Source organism: Lipotes vexillifer, unplaced genomic scaffold (genome assembly GCF_000442215.2).
Source record: "Lipotes vexillifer unplaced genomic scaffold, Lipotes_vexillifer_v1.1 scaffold230, whole genome shotgun sequence".
NCBI classification, from domain to species: domain Eukaryota; kingdom Metazoa; phylum Chordata; class Mammalia; order Artiodactyla; family Lipotidae; genus Lipotes; species Lipotes vexillifer.
In genome coordinates, this window is record NW_006775143.1 from 7,395,942 (window position 1) to 7,402,581 (window position 6,640).

Below are 6,640 nucleotides of genomic sequence, written 5' to 3' on the forward strand. Positions count from 1 at the left end.
CCACTCCCTTAAAAAATGCTCAAGGTGTTAGAGCTACTGTGTGAAAACAGCTGACATTTAGGAGGGCATTGCACATTTTGGTCCATCAGAACATTTAAATACTTCGAAATAAAAAAATACTCAACTTTGAAGCTTTCAATACTGGAAAACTTTCAAGTCTAGGGTTAACAGCCAGCAAGGCTGCTTTGTGTTCCTTAAACTGGACTCCGTTGCCCACAAAGTTAACCTTCGGCTTTGGCTTCCATTTCTTCCGCATTATAATCTCCATCCACTTCTGCATTTTCTCTCTCAAGCCTCTCCAGCTGCCTTGCAAGTTCAGTCTCATCTGTATCTGTCACCACTTTGGGCTCAATCTGAACACTGAAGACACCCCTCTTTTCCTCAGTCTTTTCTTTTATGACAGCCATAGCTTGGTTGAGGACAGAGAGGCCTTCTGTTCCTTCCAGGTTGGCTGTAGTCATTACATACCGAGGAGGAGCTATTAGATTAATCTTGAGGGCATGGTTTCTATAGAACAATTCAGACCTGCTCTCAGGGCTGCTTTTACGGCATTGATGCCTTCGTAACCATAACAAGCCACTTCACTGTCTGCTCGAATTTTGACAGCTTGTGGGGTTAAACACCTATCAATATTGTTAATGAGTACTTTCCGTTCATCTTCATTCAAATCTAAGCTATCCAAAATAGATGGGTCTGAGACTGCGTGCTTAAATGCATCACAGGCACCGTCTCTTGTACTTGTCATCGAAGACCCAAGCAGTCCTCTGGAACAGGCTTTCCAGCTGTTCGTCCTTGGTGTATTCTAAGACCTCAGCAACATGACGAAGAATGCTGTAAACAGTTGTGGATTCGGTAAATTTATCTTCACATTTGATCATTTGGTTGGTTCCTCGGAGAAACTCTTCTTTTTGAAAAATCAATACATCCTTTTCCTTTGTCCACTCTAATGACAACCACACATTCATTCCTGCCAATTCGGATGAGTTTGTTTATAGAACGGATACGCCTTCTGGACAACCCACTCAGAAGAATCATGCTTTCGATGTTGTTGTATTCCAGCAAGCTGACATAAGGCTCCCATTTCAGCAGTGGACCTCACCTTCACCATCACTACATCTTCCACCTCAGGAAATTTGCGCTGATAAAATCTACAAATTAGACCCGGCATTGTGAGGTATGTGTGTTGAATTCCCCACTGGTGTCCCGCGCCACGCTCTTCAATCAGAGAGATCACACTTGATCCGCCCACAGCAGCCGTCGACTCTCCTCAGCATCCCATTGTCTATTTCTTTCCTGCCCAAACTGGCCTTTGCACAGGGCCCTGGGGGAGTGGGCCAAGAGCTGTACTTTGTCCCTGCTGGACAGCTGGACTCTCCAACTAAATTGCAAGGACTAAGTTCTACCAACTGATCCCCTTGCTGTGTCCACAGCTAATGCACACCCTCTTCCTCAGCAAAAAGAAAGCCTTTGTTATATATAAATATAGGAAGGAGTATCTGATAAGCCAGAGGCCAGTATACAGCCAGCAAGCACCAAGCAGCCACTGGGGAGATTACGTGAGTGAGGACAAAAATGTCGTTTTTCTCTCATCACGACCAGATGACCCCAGCTATGACAAGATCATACATAGTCCTAAAAGTGGCTACTCTTGCTGTTGCTACAGTTCCCTTGGGCAATCCTTTGTCTAGAGCTGCTGCACGTGACAGAATCTGTCACAGATATTTCTTTCTTCTTTCCTGGCCCCTCACATCAAAGGGTGCTGAGAGCTTTCTGTACTTGCTGGTCCCAAAGTGTCTGCAAATCCCTGGTTCTTTTCATCATGGCCTATGTAACTAGTTCCTTTATTTAAAAGTCTTAAAAATGTCCATCTGAGAGTATGGTTGGTTTCCTGCTTCTGGCTGGTCCTTACATCCTCATGAAATGACAGAACCATGGGGACAAAGAGAACATCTTATAAGCTTGGAGGTAGAGGTGGGTGGTTGGGAGAAGATGTTGGCAGAGAATGATTGTGGATTTTTCAGTAGCAACTGAGAAAGTTAGAAATCAGTGGAGCAATTTCTTACAAATTCTGAAAGAATTATTTTTGACTTAGAATTTTATTCCCAGTCAGCACATCAATTAAATGTGAAATAGACTGAAGATATTTTCAGAACTTCAGGGTCTCTAGGAATTGACATCCTTTCTTAGGAAGATACTGGAGGAAGTGCTCCATCACAACGAGAGTGAACAAATGAAAAGGAAGTTGGGGGCCTGGGAAACAGGAGATCCCGTGGGAGACAGGGATGAAGGGAATCCTCCAGGTGAGGGCCAGGGGAGAGCCCAGGACGGCAGGTGTGTGGCAGGCACAGGAAGCAACTGAACTGGTGAAAACAAGTCAGGCCTCCAAAAGAAGCATTAATAGAATATTGAGAGGAGATTAGACAATGCAGAAAAATTTGAAAATGTATTAGTGATAAATATATAGAAAACAAAGCAAAAAACAGCATACTTCTGGCCTCAACTGTGGATAATGTAAACACTGACTATTGATCTAACTAGAATTAATATACAAGCATGTCAAAAGTACAAGGCAATAGGAAGTGTGTGATTGTGTGTGTATGTGTGTGTGGGTGAGTGTGTGCGTGGTGTGTGTGTGGTAGTGGTGGTGGTGATGGTGGAAGTGGGGGAGAGATGGAGAACCATCTAGGCCAAGGCACCAGCTAGCTGATAAACAACATCTGAAGCTGACAAAACAAGAGCAATTACTCTAAGCCTGGTACTGAATATATGGAAGCAGATGCTTAAAGAATCAGCTGAAAGATTTGAGAGTGGTTGTCTTTGACTAGCAGGACATGGAAGGGAGCTATGAATTGCTATTTTTGTTTTTGTTTTGTGATCTATTTTCCTTTTTATAACAAACCTTATAAACTCTAAGTTATGTGCAGGTTTAATTTTAAATTACCTATTATAAAAGACCCAAACGAAAACCTAAATATGGGGAAAAAAGATGTGAGAATGTAGGGATTTATGTGATTTTTTTCTTTCCTCTAATTTGCCTTATTAATAAATAATCTTCCACAGTTCCAAAGCAAAAACCCATACCATTAACATGTGGATCTGAAAACAGCTGGGCAGAAAACATTGCTCCCCTGCTACCCTGGGCTGGTTCAGGAGATCTTGCCAGATGGCATACTTAGTACCCAGATAGCTTTGATCTCTGAACTGCAAATGAACATCCCATTTCCTTCCTGAACATGGTCAGAGCTCTCTGTGTTCCAGTTACACCTCACTCCTCGACCTCCCTAACCCTTGAAAGTTGTAGTGCGTTGAATTATGTTCCTCAAAAAGATATGTCCAACTCTTAACCGCAGGTACTTGCAAATGTGACTTTATTGGAACTCGGGGCTTTGCAGATATTATTGATATTATGTTCAGGAGCTCAAAATGATTTTAGAGTGGGTCCTGGGTCCAATGATTAGTGTCCTTAAAAGAAAAAGAGAGGGAAATTTGACGCACAAACACAGAACAGACACAGGGAAGAAGGCCATGTGAAGATGGACACAGAGATGAGAGTGATGCAGCCACAAGCCCAGGAGCACCGGGAGCCACCAGAAGCTGAAAGATGCAGGAAGGATCCTTCCATAGAATTTGTAGAGGGAGCATGGCTCTGCCAGCACCTTGATTTCAGACTTTTGGGCCTCAGATCTGTGAGAGAACCAATTTGTGGTCATTTGTTATGGCGGCCCCCGGAGGAAACAACACAACACACAGATGCAGATGGAGGAAAAGCAAGCCTTTGAGCCCGTGGTGTGAGTTTTTCAGGTTCTCTTCTCAGCAAACAAACATTTGCTGAGCTCCTGCCATTTGCCAGGCTGTGGGCTGGGCCTTGTGGCTGGAGATGAGAATTTGGAGGCTGAGGCATCTTGACCAAGGTGCTGTGGGCCATGTCACAGTGTTTGGGCTTCATCTCCTGAACCAGAATAGACCACTGAAGGATTGTTAAGACGAGTTTGGTGCTTTGGAAAAAGAAGTTGGAGCAGAGGGTATTATGGAGAAGGGATTTTAGTGGGGACTTGGGAAATGTCAGTTAGGACCGGGATTTTCAAACAGGGAGCGTGGGGCCCTTCACTGAGGAGACCTGGGCAGGAGAAGTCTGTGCTGTCTGAAACAGAACATTCAACGGGCCTATTTTTTTCATGTTATAGATGACAAGAAATCTCAGCATGAGAAAATCTTGGAATTTCTGCATAAAGAAATTCTGCATAAGAGAGCATGACAAAACGTTGTAGGGTGATGGATTCTAAAAGATTAATCATAGTACACCCCATATTTTCTGAGTATTTTACTATGTACTATGCCACATGCTTTCTACTTATTTCACTTAATTCTCTAACGGTGCTATGAGGAGAGTACTGCTACTAATTACCTCTATTTTAATCATGAATATTTGAGGCTTAGATTTGGGTCAGGTCACACATTTAGATGGAGCTGGGACTCTAAGTCATGTGACTGTGCTCCTTAACCATTCCCCAACATTACACTCCCTTAAAAAAATTAATTAAAAATTTAGTTTTAAAAATTTTATTGAAGTATAATTGATTTACAATGTGTTAACTTCTACTGTACAGCCAAGTGGCTCAGTTATACATATATATATTCTTTTTCATATACTTTTACATTATGGTTTATCACAGGCTATTGAATATAGTTCCCTGTGCTATACAATAGGACCTTGTTGTTTATCCATCCTATATATATATTAGTTTGCCTCTGCTAATCCCAAACTTCCAATCCTTTCCTTCCCCACCCCCTCCCCCTTAGAAGCCACAAGTCTGTTCTCTCTGTGAGTCTGTTTCTGTTTCGTAGATAATGTTCATTTGTACTGTATTTTATTTTTATTTTATTATTTTTTAACATCTTTATTGGTAGAATTGCTTTACAATGTTGTGTTAGTTTCTGCTGTATAACAAAGTGAATCAGCTGTATGTATACATATATCCCCATATCCCCCTCCCTCTTGCGTCTCCCTCCCTATCCCATCCTCTAGATGGTCGCAAAGCACCAAGCTGATCTCCCTGTGCAATTCAGCTGCTTCCCATATATGTGATATCATATGGTATTTGTCTTTCTCTTTCTGACTTACTTTGCTTAGTATGATAATCTCTAGGTCCATCCGTGTTGCTGCAAATGGCATTATTCCATTCTTTTTTATGGCTGAGTAATATTCCGTTTTATATATATATATATATATATGTATATGTATATAGATATAGATATAGATCTATCTCACATCTTCTTTATCCATTCATCTATCGACAAACATTTAGGTTGTTTCCATGACTTGGCTATTGGAAATAGTGCTGTTATGAGCATAGGAGTACATGTATCTTTCTGAATTGTAGTTTTGTCTGGGTATATGCCCAGGAGTGGGATTGCTGGATCATATGAAAACTTTTTTTTTTAGCTTTTTGAGGAACCTCCATACCATTTTCCATAGTGGCCGCACCAATTTACGTCCCCACCAACAGCATTTCATTCCCTTTGAAAGGTTTAGTTCAGTGGCTAATAGGATGTGCCAGAAATTATAAGGATTTGAATGAAGGCAGTGACAGTCAGTCTGGATGGGAAGACAGATGTGAGGGCTATTTCAGAAGACTTGGTGACAAATCAAACAGGGAAAAGTGAGGGGAAAATAGAACTTGGTACACAAGCAGAGATACTCTCCACACGTTTTTCTTTCTGCTTTGGAAATATTATACGATATTTAGAGTTTTGTGTTTCAAATATTAAGAGTTTTGCAGAATCAACTCAATACAATCTGTCTAAAGCAGTTCACTGTATCTTGTGGTACAACATCTGAGCCATAGAATGGATGTAATTTCATGCAACCCTATTCATCAGTGAATTCTGTAGCAAAGATGATATAAAATTCAAGTAACCACACACTAGCTTCTCTCCTGGATGGTTAGACTTCTATAGAATGTGTAAATAGATGAACAGATTTTACAAAATACAGTTATGTGTCATCAATACCCTCAATTGCAAAACAAGCCTGATTTTTTTTCCATTTAACTTCATTTTGGGAAATCCCTGGCACATATTTTATGCCATGTTTAATAAGTGCCTGTATTGGTTTGCTAGGGCTGCATAATAAAGTACCACAGACTAGGTGGCTTAAACAACAGAAATATATTTTCTCACAGTTCTGAAGGCTGGAAGTCCAAGATCAAGGTAGCAGCAGGTTTGGTTTTCTGCTGAGGCCTCTCTCCCTGGCTTGCAGATGGCTGCCTTCCTGCTGTGCCCTTACTTGGCCTTCTCTGTGCATCTGAGTCCAAATCTCCTCTTCTTATAAGGACACCAGTCATATTGGATTATGATCCACCCAAAAGACCTCATTAACTTAATCACCCTTTATAGACCGTATCTCCAAATTTAATTATGTCCTGAGGTTCTGGGGGTTAGGACTTCAACATGTGAATTTAGGGTAGGGGACAATTCTGCCCACAGTATGATCCAAGGTCACAAAGGTCAGAGCCATATTCACACTGTAGGAAGCCGTTTCTTGAGATGATGGGATCCAATTGCTCAGGCCATTTGGACAATCAGAACGGAGCCAAAAGTGACTTCACTGTGGGACACTTAGCGAAGTTACCTCCCTCTT

General features: G+C 41.5%; 1 pseudogene; it reads right to left on the reverse strand.

Annotated features, from left to right (window-relative positions):
* Positions 1-221: 221 nt before the first annotated feature.
* Positions 222-1,168, reverse strand: LOC103078723 (eukaryotic translation initiation factor 2 subunit 1 pseudogene; annotated as a pseudogene).
* Positions 1,169-6,640: the final 5,472 nt, after the last annotated feature.